General features: G+C 36.8%; 1 protein-coding gene across 4 annotated transcripts in view; it reads right to left on the bottom strand.

Moving 5' to 3' along the window:
- Positions 1 to 2,062: 2,062 nt before the first annotated feature.
- The window catches only part of MIPOL1 (mirror-image polydactyly 1), a 357,607-nt gene continuing 332,575 nt past the window's right edge, over positions 2,063 to 27,094 (bottom strand). For 3 of the 4 annotated variants that reach the window (XR_008957207.1, XR_008957208.1, XR_008957206.1), the window contains 2 exons: positions 18,617 to 18,646; positions 2,063 to 17,295 (listed from right to left, as the gene is read on the bottom strand). The gene's annotated coding sequence lies outside the window, so the exon portion shown is untranslated. The remainder of the gene's footprint in view (positions 17,296 to 18,616; positions 18,647 to 27,094) is intronic. The other variant, XR_008957209.1, reaches the window with a different exon arrangement.

The following is a 27,094-nucleotide window of genomic DNA, read 5'->3' as shown; positions in this document are numbered from 1 at the left end:
CCAAAGCATGAAAGCAATAAAGTGATCGATTGATTTGCGTAAACCAAGAAAAGCATTTCAGATGGAAGATTTTCAGCTAGGCATTATTCTCATCAAGAAAAATAGGAATTTATTTATTTAATTCCCTTCATCGTTAAGTGGAGTAACCTTTACACATTTAGCCCCTATCTGACCACTTCAAGTTTTAGGCACTTGGGGGAGGAGAGGAGGAAAAAAAAATCCAGTGTGACAGGTAAGATTAAAGAGAAGCCTTCGGTTCTCCCTTCCTTTTTCTTTTTGTCCTTATAGAACAGCATCCTGAATATAACTCATGTTAAAACATATATTTACTTTTGTGAAATCTTTTTCATTTACATCAAAAAGGATGTAAAACACCTTGCAGATATTCTGAGACTCTAATGAAGAAGTTCATGGGTAGTGGTATTCTTTAGATGAGTTATTAAGCTCCAAATACTTATTACAAGTTATCAAAGAATGAGTGCCTTCTCTTCTGGACCCTTACCCCACTTTCTATTAACCTATTGAAGAATAGGTTTGGATTCTGGTGACCAGTACATTTCCAATGTGGTATTACTTCAGTCACCTTTCGTAAAATCTCTTTGGTAACATCAGTTGGAGGTTTAATCTTTGTCCTTAACTGTAACATGCTATTCCACACGTGGCAGACTGCTGCCCTTCCTTCCTATGTTTAGAAACGTTGGGGAGAGAAAGGCATTTTATACAGGCTAAAGAAGGTTTAGATTGTACAGATTAACAACTTAAATACGAATTTAACATAACATGTATGACCAGAATAAGTTCTGTGTAAGTAGACATAGCTGCGAATTAGTTTTTATGATGTTTTGAGTACTTCGGAGTGACTACATTTCGTACGCAGTCTAAGAACCATTCTGTGAATAACGATATGTTCAAAACAGCCACCAGAAGGCTTTAATTCGGACATACATCCCCCAGACCACAGAAACTACAGGATAGTCCTGTGGTTTATCACATAAACAATTTGTCTAGTGCCAGAGCACACATAAAGGATTATGTGACTTCAGGTAAGCAGGGCACCGTAGGATGGATGACTTACTAAACAAAAGATACCATGATTTTCCTGTGGATGTCTTTGGCTATGAAACAAAATTAGGAGGGAAGGAACTGTAAAACATTTCAGTAGAAATGAGAATTCTGTGTTATCTAAAGTGCACCCCCTAAGTACACTTAGCCCTGAGATTCACTGAATCATGGGGCCATAGAATATGGTGATGGAAAAGACTTGTTTATGTTTTCTAGTCCACTCACCTGCAAGATTATTCCCCTCAGAGTTTTCCCAGGCCAGGTCCAGAATAGATTCAAATGTCAAGAACTGAAGGACTCCCATTTCTTATCGGTGTAATGGAGAAGCACTGTATTCACAACAGAGAACATTTTGCCAATGGAATATTTTCTCTGATATTTAGGTAAAACGCCTTTTTGAGGATACATTTTTATTAGCTCTAAAACCTGCTTCAGATACCTGAATGCCTATTAGTCAATCTATACACATTTACTTCCTTTAGTACCCATGTAAGATTGTTCCAAATCAAGTGACCCTGGTGGGAAAACACTTTTAGCATGTATAAGCCTTTGATTTTTTTATTCTTAATACTGAGAGGGGGATAAGAAAGTTAAATCTCATTAATTCATTTAAATTATACCAGGTAATTATCAACAGGAGACTTGGTCCATTTGTGAGATGCTATCCAAATGCTAGGTCACTCAGAGTCTTCACCACATTTTAAGTATGACTATGGTAAGAAGTCAAAGGACTTCAATTTCTTAAAATATGGTAAGTTCTTAAGTTATGAGAAAAGAACCTAGGAACTAACCTGGGGGGTGTTTCATTTAAAGGAAATACTGTTCCTTATACTAGAGTGACTTTAGAGTATCTGTGAACTTGTGGCCCACAGATTTACATGTGGCCTATTAGGAATGTCTTATGCCAGAGTTTTATATAGTAAAGAGACTGAGGAAGGTCATTATAAAACCTCTAAAGAGACGTTAAATTTTTAAATTTCAATTTCAGGAATGCAGAGGCTAGAACTTCAAGGTTTTATTATGATTTGGAATCTCAGACTCAAAACTATTCTGGGCTCCCATGGCTCTGAAGAATTCACCCACTTTCTATACAGTGACCACTGGGCCATGCTATGCTGAGGATTAACACTCCAGACTGACCACACCTGTCTCTTAAGTTACAACATCTCCACCGAGTCAGGCAATTAGAAAGGAAGTCCTTCCAGAATCTGACAAATAATTCACTTTGGAAGTGTAATCACAGTAAGAGGAGACGGAATTAAGTAGGGAGAACAAATGAGAAACGATCTCCACTGCATTCCACTCGCCTATCTTATAATACGGGATAGGTGGAAGGGAAAATTGAAATTACAATAAAAATGAAAGTTGTAAGGCCTCTGATGACTCAAAGAGTTAACATTTTTGTGTAATAATATTATGGCCTATAATATACAAGATGGCAAAAATATCAGGTTCTCCCAAGTTAGGTTGTGTGATGGGCAAGTTCCACCCAATTCTTGTTTCATATGGTACAACAAGTGACAACACTGGGTTTTATTTAAGTCTCTGTATAATAAGTACAACTTCTAAAATATTCAAGAGCTTTCTTAAATAGAGTGAGGTCTGCGATGTTTCAGGACATATTTCAAAGTCTTACATTCACTTCCGGGTGAGACTGTTTGTGGAATAACCTGAGATTTTTTAATAAGCACAAATTAACAGAATAAAACATAGTCTTTTTTATTTCAGCCTCATCTTCAGCAACAGGGTGAGTGGAGTAGTTGCCAGTGTTAAACCTGAAAAAAAAATGTAGAAGACAGTGAGATCCTTCTCAACTACATTCAAGACCACTAAAAATGAATTTATCATGAAGGATATCCAGCAGTGATTCCTATGCTGTGACCCCCCTCTCACATTTTTTTTTTAATGTTTTCAACTCATGGGGTGAACTTGTTTTCAAAAGAAGCAAGAAAATAGGGATTGGCAGGGAAAATATAAGAGATGAAATGATGAAAGAGAGTGAGGGAGAGATGCCATGGCCGAAAAGGTAGATAGTACTGGGTCTTCCATCAACTCCCAGACCAAGGGACTGGGGCAGTGAGAGATGGGACGGAGGCAAATTAATGGCTGGACAGAGCGCGACACAGTGTGCTGGGGAAGGGCCAGGCGTGAAAAGATTTGGTGTCGTCATAGCAACGGGCTCAGCCCTGCTCCCCCTGAAGCCCATTCAGCTCTGAGCTGCCGGAACACGTTTTTAATTAAAGCGTATAAAAGTTGTTTTGTAAGGACTTCTCCTCATCCGATAGATTTCAAAATGGTTAATCAGGCTTCATCTCCTTTTGATGCTCACGAGAGCATGTGCTCCGGCGTGCACAAAAACTGCTCCGCCGCCGCGGGCTGAGTTATCTCTCAATCACACCTCATACCAGGAAGGAGCGGGCGGCTCGGTGTTTAGATACACATAAACAGAATTCAGTGGAGAGTGGGGGTCCGGTTTTGTGACTGTGAGTGGAAACGTTAATTATCTTTGCTCTAGGTATTATGGAATTCAGCCTTCTGGATGGCTATTGTCTTTGGTCGATGTGCCCTCTAGTTTTTGAAAACAGCAAGATTTTTTTCCTTTGGGAGATAGAGTATTCAAAGCCCCCCCCAAAGTTACAAATTATTTGTCAAATAATATTTAATCTAGCATGGATACTCCAAGAAAAAGCTTTATTTGGACCACTCTTAATGTAAAATGATGGCAACCATTCCCCCCTTTCGTTGAGAATAAAAGGGCTCTCACTTCTAAATCCTCTGTAAATTCGTAATATACAGCAAAAGTCGCATTTTCTTCTTTAACAAAATGGGTGACTTCATAGAAAACAGTATCTTTTGTTGATTTACTAAACAACTTCTTAGCAGATGACTCGGACTTTCTCCCGGCTTTTGTATATCCCTTTCTCCTTTGCTAATGATCTTAGTTTCTAACTTCACTGAAAAAGGAAAAGGGAAAAAAGACGATTTTACCTGTCATCCATTCCCACGTCTACCATATATCCCAACTCAACATTTCTATTTCTGTACCTACATTCTCTGCTAGGTCTAGGGTGTGAAGGAGTCCTGCCTTCTCTCCAGGACAGACATATGTCCCAAGGTTCTTAGTCTCAGACCCCTCTGTTTTTACTGCTTTACTAGCATCTACCCTGTTGCTGTTTTCAATGGCTCCTTATCCTCCGCTTCAAACATGTAATGGTCATCTCTATTTTAGGGTGAAATCTCCTGAAAATGATTTCACAAAATCTTCTAGTTAACATTCCCTTGCTCTTCTTTTCACTGCCAAACTTTTCAAATGAGTGGTCTTTACCCACAGTATCTCCTCCATAGCCTTGCAACCTGATCTGTGGTCCCTTAAACTTTTATCTTGAAAAACAACAACAACCACCACAACCACAACCACAACAACCCACCCTCCCACTTCTGTCTTGAAGATCATCAGTGATACCTTGATTCAATGATGTTTTTACTCCATTTTTCCCGAGTCCCAAACAGCTGTGAATACTCTTAGCAATGTTGACCATCCTCTCACCAAGGACCTCCTGGCACCAGCCTACCCTTGCTCTCTACCTCTTCATGACTGCTTCTCTATCTCCATAATTATCTTTTCTGTCTATTCCAACTTCCACTCTTGTTCCCCATGGCTAAGTCCGTTGGTCTGAAAGACAAAACCAACCCCTCACATTTGGAAAATGGCTTGACACATGCAGCGAGGCTACAGTATTTTTAGGAGTTGACCTGGGATTCACAGGCCTAGGTGTTCTCCTGTCAAACATAAACTGTTTTACTGAATGCCAGCATTAGACAAGGACACTCTAACTGTAGAGAGGTAAGACAAAAAGACCCCTCTGTAACTTGTCTAAGTACAGATGAAAATAAAGTCACTGCAAACCACAAAGATAGCAAACATTGCTTGTGCTTGCTAATACTAGTAACTGTTGCTTCTCTACAAATTACAGGTTTAGCTTTGTTCTAGTCTTCCCTCTTTCTAGATAAGATTTCTTAAGATGCCCAATCACAGAACTTGCCCCACATCCTGACAGTAACCAATTCAAAGTTCTACTTTCTTTTTTTTTTTTTCAAAGTTCTACTTTCTTGAATCCTCACACAGAACATCTAACCTATAATAAGTTAGTTCTAACACCTTCTTACTGAAATGCCACAGTTTCCTATGGTGTGTGGTCTTATTTGCAAACAAGCAGTAAAGCCAATTTGCTCAACCATACGTATGTTTCTGACGGTCTTTGGCTAGAGCACATTGATAGGCCTTTGTTCCTGTGTCTTATGGCTCAAGCTACCATGCGTCAAGCTAAAAGTCCATCCCTGTCCTCCAACAAAATCTCCCATCTTATTTCTATGCCTGTCTACAAGTTATTTCCATGAATATCCAATACATTTAAATTACAGCAACACATTTCTCTCAGTAACAAGGCATTCATCCTGATTTCCATATTTTTCTTGTTCTCTTTGTTACTAAGGCTTGAAAAGTCATAGTCATTATTGACTCATCCCTCTTATGGCCCATACATCCAAAAGTGGTTACTATGCCTTATCAATACCCCCATTACCCCAGCCTTTCCTTCTTTGACATCCCAAAGGTCACAATTTTAGACTATACTACTGTCACTTTGTTAACATAGCCTCAAGAATCTTGTTGGCCAGTTTTTGTTTGTACACTATTCCTAGCCTAATATTTCTGAGCAATAGCTTTCAGTGAACAAAAATAAGTCCTAACCTCTTGAGGCCAGAGCTTTCACAGAAGTAAAATTAGGAATTACATATGAATAAATAGCGTGATTTTCTCCCCTTATGAAAGATAAATGTCATTTCTGAACACATGGAGTGGGGAAAGCAAGAATGCCTTGGTCACTACAGGATTTTGTTTCATGTGTTAGGATCCATTTCAGAGATATCAAGAAAGTGAGGTACATTTAGAAGATTCTGGGTTAGAGGAGAACTGGACCACATCCTGTGAAGAACTGTTTAGACTGGGGATGTTTGACTACAGAATAAAACATTTCTGTTACATTGGAGGGTACTATAATTATTTCAAGCGTATGTGAGAGAAATCAGAATTATTTATTGTGCATCATTGTAGAGGGCAGAATTAGAGCCAGGAGGCAGAAATTCAAGAAGATGATAGGTTATAAAGACATCTATAACATAGTTATATATAGAGTAGGTTACCTCAGAAATAGTGAGCTTCTCAACATTAAACTCAAGTACAGATGAGCACTTGGGTAAACATTTTCCTCAAATTTGTGCTTTATTTAGCTATGATCATTCAACTTCCAATATTAATAGATTTGTTTCTTTTGAACAAAACAAACTGTTTATTACATGTATTCTATTTTTCCTTAAACAGTAAATATCCGTTTACCTTATGTCACACATTTACCCTTTCTGGTGCTCTCATTCTTTCCTATGTTACCATGGTCTCATCTGTGATCACATCACTTTGCATTTGCCTAACCAACTCTCTTTAGGATTTCTTTTGGTGGAACTCTGCTTATGATAATCTCTAATTTTTTTCCATGCATTTGTTTCTAGGTTGTTGATTTTTTACTCTCAGCACTTCAAATTTTTCATTTATTTCATTTTTTCATTTTATTCCAGTTTCTATTTCTCTGAGAAGTTAACTGTGACTCTTTTTTACTATTTTGAAATTAATAATTAATATATATCTTTATTCTTCTCTTTTTTAAGTCTGGTAATTCCAACATCTGGGTCATCTCTGGGTCTGATTCTATTGACTATTTTATCTTTTCACATGGTCCTTCTTTTTAATGTGTCTTGTTTTTTGTTTTGTTTTTAAATTAAATGTCAAATATTATATATAAAAGAGCAATTGAAACTGAGGTAAATGTCTAAAATGGTAATACCTCGTCTTTTGTCAGGCCATTAGTGTGGACATTTGAGCAAATTTAGTCAACGTGTGAGGTGATTTGGGTCTTGTGGTTGCTATAAGTTATCTTTAGTGTACTACAGATTTAAAATTTTTCCAGGGAGGGGCTGGGTTGCCAGTATCTTGTGTTGAATGTGAGGCTTGAGAGAGCTGGAGGTATTTTTTTTCCCTCATTCTCTGCTCTACCCTCAGATTTTAGCAGGTTCTCTGTGCCTGCAGCATAGAGGGAGTCTATTCCCATGTTTTTATTTTCCCCAGAAGTACGTGGCTGTTACCTGCTACTAGATGCAAGGATCACGGTGGGACAGGGGAGGATTTCTCAGCTCTCCAGCTCCCATCTCGGTCTTAGGCAGGCCCTGCGTATCTCCTCCAATGGCAGGCAGCCTCCTATTCAGTGCAGGGTCTAGAGCACAGGCAAATTCCCTGCCCCTTCCTCTAAATTTCACCTTGTATTGGTAAGTGTTTTAGGTGTTTGAGAAGATCACCTTGATATAGTGGAAGCTACTCTATTTACAATTTATCTTTATTCCTATGGGATAGCTTTCCCAAGATCTGATTCAAAAGCTGAGTCTCTCCTTTTTGGTGAGACTTGCACTCCAATTTTTGTCTCCCCAGCATCATGGGACTGGCAAATTCTCTTCTTAGTTCTTTATCTTTTTAGTAAATGTTTTTTACTTGGCTTTGCTGTGAATTTATATATATATATATATATTTTAAAGATTTTATTTATTTATTTGACAGAGAGAGACAACCAGCAAGAGAGGGAACACAAGCAGGGGGAGTGGGAGAGGAAGAAGCAGGCTCCCAGCGGAGGAGCCTGATGCGGGGCTCGATCCCAGAGCACCAGGATCACGCCCTGAGCCGATGGCAGACGCTTAATGACTGCGCCACCCAGGCGCCCCTGCTGTGAATTTATATTTTGTCCAAGTTTTATAGTTATTCTCAGTGAGTGAATTACTCTGATTTTAGCAACTCTGTTATAGTCAGAAGCAGAAGACTTTTCCCTATTATATTCTAAACCCTAGCTGCTCACACCAAATCTTGGTAATTCTTGTTATATCTTCTTAATTATCTTGTATTCAAGCCTCAAATTCACTCTCTTACCCATATTTTAGGAACTGGTTTAATGGTAGCATTAATTTTTCTGTAAATTCTAGCTGATTAGTCAATAAAGCCCAATCATTTGGTTATATATTGTAATTCTAGAAGAGTTGAATATCTTGGTTCTATTTAATCCATTATATTTGTTTTACCTAAAGGGCAGAAAACCACAGATTAACATCATCATGAAGAGCAAAGCTTCACATTAATAATACAGATCAGTATATGGGATTTGTATTGAATATTACACTAGTTGGATTAGATAACATCCTTAGCAGAGGACTCTTGTGGGGGGGCAAATTGGATAAATACAATTTGATTCAAATTAATTTAGTGATTCAACAATATATAGAAAATAAGTGTAGTGATACACAAACCTAGGTTAATCAAAGAAACTCCCTTAAAAACAGATTTTAAGTTGGGTTCTAGAGAGCTGGAGTGATAGTAAACTCTGCTGATGGTAGTAAAGACGTAGAATGTTCTAGAAGTGAAGCACATTTTATTTTAAAAGATTTATTTGTTTATTTGAGAGAGAGAGAGAGAATGTGTGTGTGTATGTGTGAGTGCACTCAGAGGGAGAGGGGGCAGAGGAAGAGGGAGAGAGGGAATCTTAGCAGGCTGCTTAACCCAGCACAGAACCTGCCATGGGGCTCAATCTCACCATCCTGAGATCATGACCTGAAACAAAACCAAGAGTCCAATGCTTAACTGACTGAGTCACCCAGGTGCCCCAGTGAAGTAGCTTTTTTTTTTTTTTTAAAGATTATTTATTTATTTGACAGAGAGAGAGAGAGAGAGAGAGAGAGAGACCACACATGAGCAGGGGGAGCAGAGCGTGAGGGAGAAGCAGGCTCTCTGCTGAGCAGGGAGCCCAATGTGGGGCTCGATCCCAGGACCTTGGGATCATGACCTGAGCTGAAGGCAGACGTTTAACCGATTGACCCACCCAGGCGTCCCAGTGAAGCACATTTTAAACTAAAGATTGTTGGCAAATAGCAAGAAGATATAAGATTAGGGAAGAAATGGAAGTGTGTTAGTATTAAACAGTTTTTATAATGGCTACAGAAAGAGGAAGATTTGAAAAGAAATATAATCTGAGTTGAAATCCATAGCTAACTTATGCAGGATGGGTTGAAAGAGGGAAGCGACTGTAGTTGAGTGATCCTTTTAAAAAAATTTTTAAAAATATTTTATTTATTTGAGAGAAAGCAAGAGAGAGAGGGAGAGGGAGAGAGAGGAGCAAACTTCCTACAGAGCAGGCATCCCGATATGGGGCTCGATCCCACGACCCTGGGATCATGACTTCAGCCAAAGGCAGGCACGTAACCGACTGAGCCACCCAGCCACACCAAGTGACTCTTGTAAGAAGGAAGTTGTAGTATACCAGCTAAGTGAGGTAGTCACGTAGGTAAAGTGGAATGACTTGATTATTATAACTTCTGGAATCTTTCAATGGAATGTATGAAGCTGAAGACAGGGAAGAATTTAAGAGAATAAATACAAGGAAGCCAAATACCAAATTTTGAAAAATGCCATTTTAAGACAATTAAACTGAGGAAGTGACAAACTGCATTCTTGCAGACAATGGTAGGAGAGAACTTCATGGCAGGGAAGATAAAAGATTTGGGTGCTATCTTTGTTCAATTGAATTTCAGGGGATGGATCTCCATTTGAGATTAATTTATTCATTAATGCAATCAATTTGTTATATAATTACTAGTGTAAATCATTGCAATAGATACTTCTAGAGCTATATTAGATGATTCTTAATCTCAAAGAATTTATAGTCTGATAGGAGTGGTGAGATAAAATAGTGACTTATTTCGATTTCTGGCACATAGTAGGTATTCAGAAAAGTTTTGTTGAATGAATGGCATAGAGACATATATAAAAACTGAGGTTGAGAAGAACAGTAGTACTGGGAAGATCAAAAAAGACTTTTATAGGAAATATGACAACTAAGTAAGACCATAAATGTCAGACAGGATTTAGACATGAGGTTGCAGGGAGGGAGGGGGCAATTCCAGTTGAAGGTAACAGTGTCGGGAAATGGAAGCCAGAAAGTTCAGGGTGTATAGAGGAGAAGGTGAAGTTGAAGCATGAAAGAGGAGGGTACGGGAAGATAAAGCTGAGAAAGTGGCTGGAATAAAAATGTGTAGGGCCTTGAACGCTCTAAGAAATTGGTTTATTCAGTAGGTAATGTTTAGCATTAGAAAGATAAGTGTAGATAATAAACTATTTGAATCACTTGAGGATATATGGTTAGACGTATAAAGAGAAATTATGAGAAAGATGGAAGAGAGGGAGGGAAGAGAAAGTTTCTTCCGGGTATACTTGGCAATGGAGACTGTGAAACTCCAGAATAGAAAGGAGGACTAGAAGAACTGAGGATCAAAGATGCTCAAAATGCAAAGGTGTAGATCTGACCCTCCTTCAAGTGGTAAGGCTCTTGCTAGAAGGGTTCATGTTCCCGAGCTTGTACAAATGGAATGAAATTTATTCACCAACAGCAGGAAAAAAATCCATTACTAGCAATAGCACTTAATTGTGCTGTGCAAAGTGAAATTCTTTATTAAATCTATTCAGACGCAGCAAGTAAAAAGAGTTAGAAAGCAATTTCCTGGGAAAAGTAGTCTATACTCACTGTCTCCATTTCTACGTTTTTCATTCACTTCTTAATTGTCTGCAATTTGGATTTTGTGTCTTATTAGAGTAGAAATTGCTCTCATTAAAGTCACCATGGACTGCTTAATTGCCAGTCCCAGCAGCACTTAACTCAAACACCATCTCCTCTGGGAAGCCTTCCTTAATCTCATCGGCAGGGCAAGATGCCCTTTTACCTGTTCTGCTAAAGCATTCTGAGCCTACCTCTATTATGGTACCCACCATACTGTCTTCTAATTATTTATAGCTACATCATTGCTTCTGGACTCCGATTTCCATGAGGGCAGACACTGTCTGATTCAACTTTGTATCCCTAGCACCCTGGTATGGTTTTGTCTGAATTACTGATTAATGCAAACAATAAAACCCTCTCTAGTATCTCTTTCAATCCCCTCATCAAGATGTACTTTTAGAAAAATACTGAAGACTTCCACATAGAATACAAACATTTCCTCTGAGAACACTACTTTCACCTTTCACATGTGTTAGTGCTGGGGTTTCAAAGATAAAAATAAGAATAAAAATAAATAACTTCCATGGGACCTATGGTATTTTTTATTTCTAATTTCATCGAACTAAGTTTTATCTAGTAATATAGCTCGTGGTCAATAAGGATGCTTCAATATTTTATTATTGTTTTGTTACCTCCTTACATCTTTGAAATTTAATATGTGAAGACCACACTTATCTACATTTTTATAAACACACACGCACTTAACCTTAATTTATCCAATTTTGCAAATACTTTGGGCTTTTACCAACATTACTTCATGTGGTAGTTTGGAATTATCTTTGGTTCTTTCTCTCCCTTTTACTCCTTTATTTCAGTTTTTGCTAAATTGCTTCTTCCCATAATTTACAAAGTCCACGCTTTTAATTTTTTTCTTTGATTCTGGTTAACATCTGCCTTTTCAATCTTATACTTAGTTATCATCACTTCTTCCATTATCTTGTTCATAGGTATTTTGACCACTTTACTGCGGTGAAAAATCTTCCTATGGCTATTTTACGGTAAGACCATGGATGCATGATATAACTATATAGGCATTTATATACACCATGAAGATGGTCATCCAAAATCATCCTTGGAAAAATTGAGGGGGGCAGCAATTAGTAGGGCAACAGAGCATATAGCCCTGTTACCTTTTAAGAAAGTTTTATCAAGGGGCGCCTGGGTGGCTCAGTCTTTAAGTGTCTGCCTTCGGCGTAGGGCCTGATCCCAGGGTCCTGGGATCGAGCCCTGCATTGGGCTCCCTGCTCTGCTGGGAGCCTGCTTCTTCCTCTCCCACTCCCCCTGCCTGTGTTCCCTTCTCTCGCTGGCTGTCTCTCTGTCAAATAAACAAAATCTTAAAAAAAAAAAAAAGTTTTATCAAATTAGCATCTAAGGCAGTGCAAAGTCCAAGAGAACCAAGGAGTTGAGTCTGAGAGGTGAAGTATTCCAATCGCCAATTCATTGTTCCACGCAAATTTATAATTTCCATGAAAAATGACATGCATTATGAATTTAAATAACTGATAGTATGTAAAAGTGTTGACTGCTAAAGACTAAGTAAGCTTCAGTGATTTGTTATTTGAGGGTTATTTGGGGTGGAACCAATAAATGTAGCTGGGGCTGAGGTGGAGTAGCTGGGGTTGAGGTGGAGAGCACTGATGCTCTGACTTGATATTACTTGTGATAAATGTCCTAATATCCTAAATGTATTATATATATTCCATATTTTTATTTTTATTTATTTATTTTATTTTTAAAAATTTTAAAAAATATTCCATTTATTCATTTGCCAGAGAGAGAGACAGCCAGTGAGAGAAGGAACACAGGCAGGAGGAGTGGGAGAGGAAGAAGCAGGCTCCCAGCGGAGGAGCCTGATGTGGGGCTCGATCCCAGAACGCCAGGATCACGCCCTGAGCCGAAGGCAGACGCTTAACGACTGAGCCACCCAGGCGCCCCTATATTCCATATTTTAAAAAAGATTTTATTTACTTATTTGAGAGAGAGAGAGAGACAGAGATTGTGAGAGAGAGCATGAGTGGGGAGGAGAGGGAGAAGCAGGCTTCCAGCTGAGCAGGGAACCCGACTTGGGACTCGATGACCCTGGGATCATGACCTGAGCCGAAGGCAGACGCTTAACAGACTGATCCATCCAGTCGCCCCTATATTCCATATTTTTTAAAAAAGTATCCATCAAACTAATTTCAACATTACATTTTAAATGAAATATACTGTGTAATAATGGAATACGTGACAAATTAACAAATATGTGAATTTCTAAAGATGTTTTCAATTTAATAATTCTGAAGATAGTTTTTTAAGACCAATTTTTTAAAAAGATTTTTGTTTAAGTAATCTCTACACCCATCAAGGGGCTCCAACTTACAAGCCCGAGAGATCAAGAGGTGCATCCTCTACTGACTGAGCCAGCAAGACGCCTCATGAAGATAGTTGTTTTGAGCAGTGGAGTTGAGTATGTGTCTGTTTTAAAAATTATGTTCTTCACTGGGTGTTGCATGCAACTAATGAATCACTAAATTCTGCCTAGGAAACTAATAATACAGTATATGTTACTTAAATTGAATTTAAATAAAAAAATTAAAAAAATAAAAATTATGTTCTTTTAATAAACAAAAATCTAAGTTTATATTTAAATTTTAGTTTGTGTTTTTTTCCCTTCATGTAACAAAAGTCAATGAAGGAAAATCATTTGGACAATTACAAGTTTGTTGGTAGATGCTGTTAAAGAAACAAGCATTTGTATAAGCAGTATTTTTTAAAAATGTCAACTTAAACAATTTTTTTGGAAATACTTTCCTTGATGTTTATAAACAAGTAGTCTGTTATGATGGGGATAGCAGCAATAAAGGTTTTGCTTTTGCTTTTAAAAAGGAGCGTTGGGCATCTATGGATTTAGATACAGTGAAAGCATTGCAAAGACTTTGTGAACAGACTGAAAGAAAATAAAGGTCTTGGAATTTGGTCTTTCAAATATACCTCATTATATTCCTAATGTAGACTTTTCTTCTAATTTTTTAAACTTCTAATAAAGTATAAACTATGCATACATGACAATGCTAGTAGGAGAATCTTTGAGAAGATTTTCAGGAAATAAGTTTTTTTAGGAGATAAAATATTCTTTACAATATACCATTTGTTAAAAACAAAGTATATGAGTATAAACTGGCTATACGTGTATTTTAATTTCAAAGATTAGAATTAACGTGTCACATAAAATCCTATCCTTAAAACAGAGCATAATTGTTTGCCACAATTATTTTAATATATTTCTCTACTGAGATAAATTTTAAACTCAGGAAAGCAAGGTTTGGAACTGGAAGAGTTAAAAAACACGAAGCAACAGTAACCCCATTTAGATAAGGGGTAGATGGGTGGAGCAAGGAACAATACACTAAAGTGCTTTTCTTTCACAGATCTTGGTTCAAATTAAGGTTAAATTCCAAAGGAGGATGTGTTTTCCCCATATGGAGTCTTAAAGGACATGCCTTTGTTTCCAACTTCCCAGAGAAGATATATGTTAACACAAACAAAGTATTTCATAATAAATTTAACTTTTATAGAGTGACTAATGCCCTGTGAAGATAAGGTAGACTCTGTCACCTGTGTTTTAATCCCGGCTGAAGAAATTATGCCAAGGGCACACTGACAAAACTTGATTCCTTTGGAGAGGATGGCAGTAACTTGGTGGGGAGCAGAAAGGGTCTTGGTTTTAAAAGTCTCATTGGAATGACTCTCCCTTCCTCACTGTGAACACAGTTTAGCATTTATGTACTTTGGAAGGACAAAGAGGTGAGGTAAGCCTGCCAAAATTTGAACCTGTGTTTCTGGGAACCTGTTAGTAGGTCAACTGTTACAAATGTAAAAGAAACTGAAAAGGAGAGGTGGGTACTAGAAACCTGGCAATTGGACTGCATAGAGCTTTATTAAAACGTGCATGCTGTTCCTTCCAGATCTCAAGGGAGGTGACATGAAGTTTAAAATGCCACAGAAGATCACTATTATTCAATCAAATCAGATTTTGGTGGGGAGTAGGGGCAGGAGGTAGGACAGCATAGAAAGAGACAACTCTTTTCTGTTAGAAATATTTACAGTTAACAGAAAAGGGTATCTTTAAAAATGTACTTGTTAACAATCATTTATTAATCCATCTTTTCCTTCCAAGAAAGACAGATTAGTTACGCATATACTGCTTTTCTTTCATTTTCCCTTTCTTTATCTTTATATTATTCTTTATTAACTAGAGACTTAATTCTTAAGTCCTTATTCTTGCAAAATGTCTCTGAATCTGCACGTAGGTTATTCACTCATTGACCATATACAACCCTGTTCCATGTGAAAAGTCTATTAACTTCAGCAGAAGATGTAAAAATTAGTCCTGTGGCAAGTGAAGGGATTCCTTTTTGAGAAAAGGAAACAAAAATGTATTTGTGCCAATTGTATCAGACATATTTGACTACACAGAACACAAGGTTTATTTTTTATATTTATGAATTCATCCTTGATGAAAGGCTTACAAAATCTATTTAAAATTTAAATAAGATAGAATGCCATTTTCCCTTCTTTCTTCACTCACTGAAAAAGGAAACACTGACATAGAAAAAACTTGATTTTAAGTTGCTTTATGAGAATGTTCGAAATATGTCTTTACCTTATCAATCTGTAGGTCACTAATATTCGACTCTAGACAAAATTAATTTTCATCATTTATTCCAAGCAACTCATTTCTTGCCCAATTTCCTTCTTGTGTGCTGAATTAAAAACAAACAAAAAAGTAAAAAAAACTCACCACACTTTTTTCCTCTTCTTGTGTTAGCCAGTAGCTAAGAGAAGAAAACTTTTCTGACCCTAGACTGCTAGACAAGAGTAATGGGATGAGGTTTCTCTTTTCAGGATATGTAATACCAGTCCAAATTTCAGAAATCAATTAACTATTCAGAGAGGAACACCACAAGGGGGCAGGTGAATCCAGGCTAGGTCCTAGGTGAGAGGGTCTTAGTATCAGGAATACTGGTCAAAGGAGGGCAAAGAGGAAATGAAAATTAGAAACAACTCTAAAGATAATATTTCTTCATGGACATAAGCACTTAGATCTGGACCATTCAAGTGAAATCTTATTTAGAATATACCAAAGACATTAATTACAATATACCAAGGAAATAAATGAAAGAGACCAAATCAATGTAGTAATACATTGAAAGTGATTCTTATATTTATAAAGGCCAATAGCATGGTTTTACCAAGAAGAGAAAGACTGTAGCTGAGAAGAAATCCAAAATTTACTACAGAGCAATTAGAGTATGCATTGAAAATAAATTACAGATAGGCAAAGAATCAAATAATTAAAAAGATATAGGAGAAGATACCTTGGCTTCAAAGTGATTTTAATAACCAACAATTTTGTAACAGAAATATCAACTCTGAATAATAGAGCTGTAACATTTTCCCCCCACACAAAAGGTGAGCAATTAATTTCAGGTACTTTAGAAAAAGGTAAATGCTACTTAAAAAGGTTATTTAGAGTCTGCTTTGATCCTCACTGGAAATTAAACTTAGCCTACCAATAGGAGGCAAACATGGATATTAAAAAATTAGTTCTTCTAAACAAATATTTTAAAATTGACACCAGACATCCTCCGGGAGAATGTCAATGACAATGTCTTCAATGGCCAAGATATATACATACCTACTATGCACAGTAGCCAGGATTACTTCTATTTGTTAAAGCTGGAAATTATCACCGGCCTCCCTTTCAAACCTCACTAAGGAAACACATTTAATTATTTGACGTGGTATGATAGTTCGTTATTTATCTTTTACAGATTAACAGAATTAAATGCAGAGACTATTACAGCATAATATATAGTATAAAATAGTATAGTATAATAAATAGTATAATATAGAATATATAATATAATAAAGTATGTACGTTTTGTCTCTTACTGGTAGTTTTTATTTAGTTTATAATAATGATTAGAATCTTTACAATGAGCGTCCAAGTGTCTTCTCTTACTTATGATCAAATTAACTTCTTATTTAGGACCCTACAACAATTTTCTACAGTAGCAACATAGAAGTCACTTCTAATAAAATCTATTGATTGAGGAGGTCATCTTCTAATAGATTTTAGGGCAAGCTAGGTTTTAGAACTTTGGTCACCAAGCTGAGTGATCTTTCTGTTATACCATGATACATTTTGGTTTCATTATACTATAGGACTTAGTGTTATTTAACACTAACCAGACGTTTAAGCCTATTTCTAAAGCAAAGCTCTGAACTCAGTAAATGCCCATTCTTATGTCACCTTAACAAAGTCTATTTTTCTCAAATTCACTCATTCTTCACGTGTATATAGATATACACACATACATAAAATACACTCATGCACTAAGCTCATACGCACATACCTGTATATATACACATACATACATGGTGCAATCCATCGGTGATATTTTTCTCCTCTTTTCAGCCTGTTAATTAGCTTTCTCTTCCTTGTCTTTCTTTATTCCAAGTAATCCAGAGTCCTCATAGCCTTTGTCACCTAAAGGACATGGAGGCAGCTTCTGCAGTGCTTGAAATAATAATGCTTGGATTTGTCAATGTGAAAAGTTGGATGGCTTTTAAAAGCTGACCAGTCCAGGGCTATTTGCACATAGTAGACATTCGATAAATATTTGTTGATTTGATTTATTCTAGGGTAAAGAACTGGGTAACAACTCTTTTTTTCTTCATTCATGTGCTATGGTTAAGCCTGTGTACAAATGCATTTATGAGTAAATATTAATGGTCATGGTCATTAAAGCTGTTTTAGAGAGAAAAAAAATCTAGGTCTTCAGGCTTTAAGGAACAGCAATGATTGGAAGTATGTGTAATAAAATACTCAAGTAGTTATCAAATAGTAGATGACAGACACCATAAAATGGGGGGTCTAACTAAAGAGAATTCTGATAAATTATTTGGAAACATAGTGGGTACCCCATAGCTTTTGAATCAATCGAATGTTGAAGGCTTAAATTTTTGACTCCACATACTACGGCAAAGGACCTTTTAATTTAAAAAATTCAGGATAATATTTTTATTATAAATTTAGTGAGCATATATAAACCACATAATATTTCCTTTGGTATATTCTTCCTTGTGATAGAATGTGTTTACGTATATTTTATTGACACTTGAGAGTCAGGCATTGGACATACAAAATGAAAATTACTCCTAAATTTCAAGTAATGTATAACGTTTAAAGAGTTAAACTCTATCCTCCCATCACTTAGAAGAGCATAATTGATTTATTTCCTTTTCTGGTCACCAACAGTAAAAACTGTTTCTGAGCTTACAACATGTTAAATTTTGGCTCAAGGCAAATTTACAACAGCAGGATTTATGATAAAATCTGTCAAAACATTAACCATGATGGCACAAGTTTCAGCTCTTAACAGAAACAGATACGGAAGCAGGAATTTAGGAATGGATACGCATTTGTGCTTGAAAATGCCTGCTTAGGTCACATTATAAAAGTTATTCAATTCCTTTGTTTTCATTTTACCCAAATGTAAAGTTCCATAAGGCTACTATGTGTTTTAATTAATTGGCTTCGAAGAGATGGAAGCTCTTGGGACTAAAGATGTAATTCCAAGTAAAAAATTACTAGCTAAGAGAACTTCAGATGTTCAAGATGAAAGCTAAGAATCTATAGCATTTTCCATTTCTTGTCTGATGAATTTCAAGAAAAATTAAGTCTTAACATAGGTAGTGTCTTAACCTTTTTGCTACATCTAGACACATGCCAGCATTTGACCACTATTCATTCATTAAGATGATTTTAATTTTCAACATGGTAAACAATGTTGGTAGTTTTGGCTTACTGTTGCTTGATGAGAAAGGAGCCGTATTTCCTAGAAAATTACAAACAAAATACTGTTATTGAAAGTGAATCTCTCTGCCAGCAATCAACTATAACGAAGATAGTTAACTTTGTGTGTGAGGTACATACTAAAAACAATTTAGAGGACATACTTTCTTGAAAATGTAATTTGGTTAGATAGAGCCAGGACAGATTATAAGAAACTCTTCCTTAAGGAACTTAAAGATTTTTAGTGTGTTAATGTCATGGTTATACAAGTAAATGCAGTGAATATTCTATGCCTGAGTGTTTCAAAAAGGCTTGGATATAACTGACCTATTTATTGGAAAATGGTATGCATTTTTTAAGCTTTAGAAGATTTTCATTTAACAAGTTGCCTGATGAAAATTGGTGGAGAATAAAGTAGAGATAAAATCAGTAACTAAATATTAATTTTGGAAGCTGTAGCTTGGTGGGACATGTTCACACACAATTTATTTGTTCACAAATATCCTAAAATACGGCTTAGGTATTGAAAGAATAATATATAACCAGAAAGTAAAATATCAAGAAAATTTATCAAAATAATCAGAATTCAGAAAATTTTACTTTTCAGAAACAAGGAATCATTGAATTTGAAATCATAATTTAAAGTAGATCACTTTATTTAGCAATATCAGAAGGCATCCAAACACACCACATTGGTTTATACATTGCTTGTCTTCTCTCTCTGATTTTTGACACACTTGGTTCCAGAAAGCAATTTAATTATTACTGTTGTTCAATAAAGATTTAAGTGTCCTATTCTGGGGTCTGGAAATTTTGTTTAAACTTTCCAAGACAATGAAAACATGTCTTCACTTTATCATAAAGTGAAATTTCAAACTTTGAACTTTATAGGACCAATATTTAACAGCTACACAAGAAGTTCTGATTAATAAACCAAACCTAAATCAAAACCAAACAAACAACAACAACAAAGACTGTAACTCTTCACTTTAAACTGATTACGGTTATAAGTTAAAGTCTTCAGGTAATCACATTTCACCTGGTAATATGCCAGGTGCTAAATAATTTGACATGCTAGTATATTTCAATACCACTATTTTAGGAAAGGATACTCAAATCTTAATATTTTAATGTCATTTTTTATTTTTTAGAAAGACAGGTCACCCAAATGTTTATAAAACAACATAGGTGGAAGATTTAGGTTTCATCATTAACATGAATGACTACCAAGTTTTTACCTGTGCAAAGAAATATGAATAATGTCTGACTTCTAAAAGCTGCATTCTAATGGGAGATAGTACAGGAATACTGAAACAAGGGGAAATTTAATAAGTGCCCTAATAGAGATGAAGAAAGAGCTATAAGGCATACAGAAGAGAGATTAGCTGTGGCTTGGTGTTGGGGTGGGGGTGGGGAATTAGGGAAAGCTTCATGTAGGGGTGGTGCATAAGTATTCTTGAAGGATGAATTGGATTTAAACACATGAAGGTGGATTTGACTGAGTAGAGGATTAAAAATGGTAAATGAATTAAATAATGAAAATACAGGGTAGGAACTAAAATGGGAGAGTAAGCTTGGAGCATAGGTCAGAGGTGTTAGCATGATACAAAGTTACTTTTGTTAATTTTCTTGCCATCCATATGAAAACAAAATAATGTGCCAGAATCTCCAGGTACGATTTGGGCAATTGGTGTTTTTTTTTTTTTTTTTTAAATCCAATATGGAACCAGAAAACTTTCCTAAAATCTAAAAAACAAACACCCAAACAAAACAGTACACTTACACTTCATTCTTTGACTCTTGAAATAATAAAACCATTGTTTCCCTTACCGCAACTGAAACACAATAATATCTGCAATATTTAAGTTTTCAGTCTACAATATAGCTTTATTTCCGGAATGAGTTGTTGCAACTTTATAAAAGCAAAAATAAAGTGATGGTTTTGACAAGATTGAAGTTTTAATTGAGACTTCTGATTTCAAAAGGTTTTCTTCACTTCTATTTGACAAGCAAGATTACATACTCATTTAAATGAAAGTATGTTATTATGTCACCTAAATGAAAGTATTCAGCTACTCTTTTTAATATGACCACAGTTTAAGAAAATAAGGTGCAAAAAGCAAATCTAATTTTGTAATGTGAAAAGACTGTGACGTAAGACATCAGAAATCAGTGTATACATGCAAGTGTAGAGTAATTCTTCAAAGTAGTTCTTCAAACTCCGAGAAGTTTTATGTCACATTATATATCATTGTTCAAACTATATGTAAATTTTCTCATCCAGAATTATCTTCAAAGTGATTTATGAGTTGGAGAAGAAATTCAGTCTCCTCTCTTGTAGTCACCTGTTTTTTGTTTCAAACAGTACGCTTAGAAGCAAAATGAAGCTTAGAGATTTAAAATCAAAACTTGTCTTTAGCAAGCCAATGTGTACACAATCTATATGGGTCTCAGAAACATTCTTTGTGACGTTATCAGGAGGATCTCCCTAGGCAACAACAACTGTTGGCATGGAAGAAAAGGGCCACACGAGACAAAGTATACTTGACTGGTGCATTTGGCAGCACTCACCTTTGCAAATGGTATGTAAGTCTGTTTCCTTTATTTTAGGCAAAGTTCCTGAGTTTTAAAACAGGTCTGCATTTTGAAATTTTCCTAACAGTAGGTGTGATTTTTGAAATGAAAGTCACTTCTTAATTTAAGCTTTCTTAGAGGCACCTTGGTTAATTTCTTTACTTTTTGCACATATTAGGAAGACTACTTTCGGGGCAACAGTTGGACTCGATAGACAAGGGCAGCTTACTTCCTAAAGACACAGAAATCATATGGTTTTAATTATAAAACCCGAAATGTTGATTGCTGCTCTTTTCTAAGTCTTGCTTTACATCGAGCCAGTGTTAAAAGTTCGTTAGCTAGAGCTTAACAACACAATGGCCGAAGGAATGGAGTTACCACACAAGTGTTTAAATTCCATGCCGGATCCCTAGCTACAACGGAGCAGAAAGTTCAAACAACAAAAACAGAGTTGCAAGGTCTGAACTTGCGTGTCACGGATACCTCTTACTCATCACCAGGCAGCTCTGATTCAGGGCAACCAGGCCCTCCCAGCAACATGGTTAATTGAATAAGGATTCTAAACCTTTTGGCTGCAGATAAACCAAAGTGGCACATGGCTCATAACTCAAACATTTCATTTTAGGCAGCTGTTCGTTTTCTTGCCCAGGCTAATTTGGATTATTCAATCATTTTCTTTTCTTTAATGAAAAACTGCTTGTAGTTACTGGTGGGGACAAAGAGCTGCAATTATGGACCTTGGAAAGTAAATTTATTATCTACTCATTTTAATCATGTATACAAGTGATACTAAATTTGGAACTAAATTCAGAACATTTTATTAGCAGTACAATTTTATCTGTGTGTGTGTGTACACATTTAATAACATTCAGCCCTGACTACTGTTTCCTGCTATGATGAACGTTACCCCTCTGTAAGCAACTAAAAATGCTGGATAGAAAATGACTAATATCTTCTCAAAAGCTATCAATATATTTGCTAGCCGGTGAGGAATATTCAGAGGCCAAAACCTAAGGAAAACTGGGAACCTTCAATGGTTAAGTAGAGTACAAAAGGCAATTTTTACCTTGAAAGCATTTGCCGTATGAAGGGGTGAAGTTGAGCTTTGGTTTTCATGGACTTTTAGTGGAGCAGGGGATAAGGGATAAAGTCCCAGGCCCACCCAAGGAAAAAACCTTGAACGTAGGCTATGAATGTAGAATAAAAAAGTATTTCCTCTACGAATTTTTTGGATTCCCCATATGAGCGAGACCATACAAATTTGTCTTTCTCTGTCTGACTTACTTCACTTAGCATAATGCCCTCCAGTTCATCCATGTTGTTGTGAATGGCAGGATTTCATGGGTTTTGTTTATGGCTGAATAATATTCCAATATTTTTATATATGTGTATATATCACAGCTTCTTTATCTATTTATCTGTTGATAGACACTTAGGTTGTTTCCATGTCTTGGCCATTGTAAATAATGCTGTGAGAAACATGAAGGTGCAGACATCCTTTTGAGTTAGTGTTTTCATGTCTTTTGGATAGATTTCCAGAAGTGGAATTACTGGATCATATGGTAGTTCTATTTTTAATTTTTTGAGGATCTTCCATATTGTTTTCCATAGTGGCCGTACCAGTTTACAATCCCAACAATATATAAGGGGGGAGGGTTCCCTTTTCTCCACGACCTTACCAGCACTTACTTCTTATCTTTTTGATGATGGCCATTCTAATAGGCATGAGGTGATACACCTTTGTGGTTTTGATTTGCATTTACCTAATGCCTAGGGATGTTGAGCATCATTTCATATGCCTGTTGGCCCATCATATATCTTCTTTGGAAAAATGTCCATTTACGTCTTTTGCCCATTTTTAATTGGCTTGTTTTTATGCTATTGAGTTATATTTCTTTATATATTTGGATATTAACCCGTTATCAGATATATGGTTGTAAATATTTTTTCCCATTCTGCAGGTTGTCTTTTCATTTTGTCAATGGTTTTTTTTTCTGTGCAAATTTTTAGTTTGATATAATCCCACTTATTTATTTTTCATTTCATTGCTTGTGTTTTGGGTGTCATATCCAAAAAACCAGTGCCAAGACAAATGTCAAGGAGCTTTGTTCTTAAGTTTTTTTCTATGAGTTTCATGCTTTCAGGTCTTACATTTAAGCTTTTAATCTATTTCAAGTTCATTTTTTTGAGTGGTGCAAGATAGGGGTCTAGTTTCATTTTTTTACACACGAATATCCAGTTTTCCCAGCACCATTATTGGAGAGACTGTCTTTTCTCAAGTATTCTTGGCTCCTTTGTCAAATATTAGTTGACAAAATAAATTCTGTTCCATTGATCTGTTGTCTGTTTTTAAGTTAGTACCGTACTGTCTTGATGACTATAGCTTTATAGTATAGCTTGAAATCAGAAAGTGTGATGCTTCCTACTTTGTTCTTCTCTCTCAGGATTTCTTTGGCGATTTGAGGTCTTTTGTGGTCCCATATAAATTTTAGAATTGTTTTTGACACTTCTGTAAAAAATGCCATTGAAACCTCGATAGGGATTACATTGAATCTATAGGCTGCTTTTGGTAGTATGGACATTTTAGCAATATTAATTCTTCCAATCCATAAACATGGATCCTGCCATGAATTTTATAACCATAAGCTAGCCCTCAGGTGGGCTTTTCGACCAAGTTATCATCAATAATATTGGCCCAGTACAATTCAGATGAAGTTTTTAAAGTGCTCTAAGGCTGATACACTCCCAGGGGATTAAAGGTGAAGCAAATGTGAAGCCTGTACAGAGGCGCCCACCTTCAACCCAGGCCTTGAAAAGTCCCACAGTGGATAATTCTAAGAAAGATAGGCTCACATTCATGAATCACCAAACATTCAAAGAAACGAGGTAGTATAAATGTAGCTAGCAGAAACAACAGCAAAGTTGGAGCCATAAATACTACAGATATTAAAATTATCAGAAATTAAGTACAGAATAAGCATGTTTAAAATGCATAAGATAAAAAGGGATTGAAATATGAGATAGGAACAAGAGACCATAAAAATGACTGACTGGATTGGGAATGAACAGAATATAACGTTCAGAAATGAAAAAATAATAACAACAGAAATGAAAGACTCATTGAAATTCTGCTTCCAGACAGAAGAGAGTAGTTTGTGGCAGACCGATGCTCCTGACAAAAATAAGAAAAGCTGGGGGGCGCCTGGGTGGCACAGTGGTAAGCATCTGCCTTCAGCTCAGGGCGTGATCCCGGCGTTATGGGATCGAGCCCCACATCAGGCTCCTCCGCTGGGAGCCTGCTTCTTCCTCTCCCACTCCCCCTGCTTGTGTTCCCTCTCTCGCTGGCTGTCTCTATCTCTGTCGAATAAATAAATAAAATCTTTAAAATAAAAAAAAAAAAAAGAAAAGCTGGATAACTTCCAAAAAGTTATTTAAGGTGTATTAGAGAGGGGCTAAAACAAAGAGGGACTAAGATTCTAAAGAGAACAGAGAGGTAAACTGATGATCTGCAGCCGTTCTTCCCCTGGAGGCATTTGCTGGTTTTGGGTGAAAGTGAGAGAATGATAATCTGGGCTTCGTCCTAGCAGAAGACTGCTGCTAGGGACAGAGGAAATAGCTTTTGGCAATCTTGCAAGGCTGGACTGATAGACCTGGGGAGTCAAAGTACCTGGAACACACACCCAGTTTCCCCTCAAAATAACTTGGCAAATTCTGAGCTGTCCTAAGTGGACTTAAAAAAGCTTAGAAGAGGCGTGCTTGGGTGGCTCAGTCGGTTAGGCTTCTGACTCTCGATCCCAGCTTAGGTCATGATCTCAGGGTTGTGGGTTCAAACCCTGCTTTGGGCTCCATCTTGGGTATGGAGCCTACTTAAACAAACCAACAAAAAACCCCAAAAAACTCAGATGAGACTATCTCAATGGGCCCCAGAGAAAATATCACTTGTACCACTGGAAGCCTGACTGAGCTATGCCATTGGAAGAGAGGCAAACTAGAGAAAATTGAGCCTTAGGGTATCATCCAGCTACAACTCAGCACAGTACCTGACTGGATTAAGGTGATTAGCTTCCACTCAATCTTCCCAATAGAGGAAAGGCTAATAAGCCCTCTCTGGAGGAAGACAAAATCATCCAGAGGGTCATGATGTCTTATATTCAGTAAACAATTAACAGGCATGGCAAGAGAGAGGATCATGCATCCAGAAAGCAAAAAAACAAACAGACCATGGATGACTCAGATATTGGAGTTAGTAGACATGTGGACATAGCCTTTTAAGTAACTACGACTAGTATATTGAAGAAAACAGAAGCAGAGGTGGAGACAATATATTTAGAAAGATGAGTATTTCACCAGAGAATTGTAATGTACCCCCCCAAAAAATCAAGAGGAAATTATAGAATTGAAAAGTATAAAATCTGAAATTAAGACCTGAATAGTTTTAATAGCCATAGACAGGATTAATGAAAAAAAGACAATTTTGAAAATTCACAACTAGTGTTCTAGAGGCAATTTAGTAAAACACAGAAGAGTGAAAGCAACATGTGGGAACATAGTGAATAAATATAAAATATATACAATTGGGAGTCTCAGAAGGAGGAGAAAAGGATATTCACCAAAGATTTCCTGAAGTTGAGAAAAGATACTGAGTTAGAGATTTAATAAGACGGATGAAATCAAGCAAGAATACACAAAGAAGGCCACAGCTAGGCACAAAACAAAACTGTCAAAAACAAAGAAAAAGATAAAAATCTAAAAAAAAACTCCAACAGAGAAAACAGAGACTTTCCTTTCAGGAGAGAAAGACAGCTAATTTCTTAACAGGGAAGAGAGCAGCTAGACATTAAGAAGATGACATTTTATTTTATTTATTTTTTTAAAGATTTTATTTATTTGACAGAAAGAGAAAGAAAGAGCATACAAGCAGGGGGAGCAAGAGAGGGAGAGGGAGAAGCAGGCTCCCTCTGAGCAGGGAGCCAGATGAAGGGCTCGATCCCAGAACTCTGGGATGCAGAGAAGCAGACGCTTAATGACTGAGCCACCGAGGCGCCCCATGAAGATGACATTTTAAAAGAGTTGTAGGAAGAGTTATAGTTTTGGCCATGATGGAGTAACTAGGACCACATTTACCCCCTGACTTGAAAAAAACAACAACAAAACCCACTCCAAACCAACCACAACAACTGCAAACAATGGTGAAAATACATGGATCAATGTTTTTGGACTTTGGGCAACAGGCAGCCCAGGACAGTGATCCCTGAGAGAAGGGAAGCATATGAAGTGAGCCCTTGGACTGACCCAGCTTACCATCGGGAGAGGTTACAACCGAGCAGGGCGCAGGGAGAGGGTAACAGAACAGAGCCTGGCAGCCTCCCTGAGTTGAGAACACAGAACTAAGAATGTGCTGGAGGCCAAGGTGGTTGGGTTTGCAGGTCAGAGTATGGAATAAGAGTCAGTCTGCATGCAGTGGGGAACGCTGCACAGGGAGAGTACGAGAAAGCAATGGGCTCTGGAGAGCAGCAGTGCATACCCTGACTCTTCTGTGTACTGACCAGCACATGTGACAGTAAGTGAGGGTAAGAACTACCAGAAAGGAGCAGGCACGATAATAACCAAAACTCACACAAGGCTGTGATCAGTCAAAGAAGAGAAACCTCGTGCTCCACAGGTAGTGCGTTCCGAGGGGTATTGCCTAAACTGTAGGGAAAAATCAACTGACATTAAAGGTACTCTGATCCTGCCTAATAAGCTTAAAAAAGGCTTACAACGATCAAACTGTTCCCAAGCAGTGTAACTGTATCCCTGAACACAGTCAAAAAATTTTAAGGAAAAACAAAAAATCCAACACTCAACAAGTTAAAATACACAATGACTGGCATCCAAAAAAAGTCAGCAGGCATGCAAAGCAGGAAAATATAACCAC

Source organism: Ursus arctos, unplaced genomic scaffold (genome assembly GCF_023065955.2).
Source record: "Ursus arctos isolate Adak ecotype North America unplaced genomic scaffold, UrsArc2.0 scaffold_37, whole genome shotgun sequence".
Lineage (NCBI taxonomy): Eukaryota > Metazoa > Chordata > Mammalia > Carnivora > Ursidae > Ursus > Ursus arctos.
Note: the sequence above shows the minus strand (reverse complement) of the source record. Positions and strands in the feature narration are given on the sequence as shown.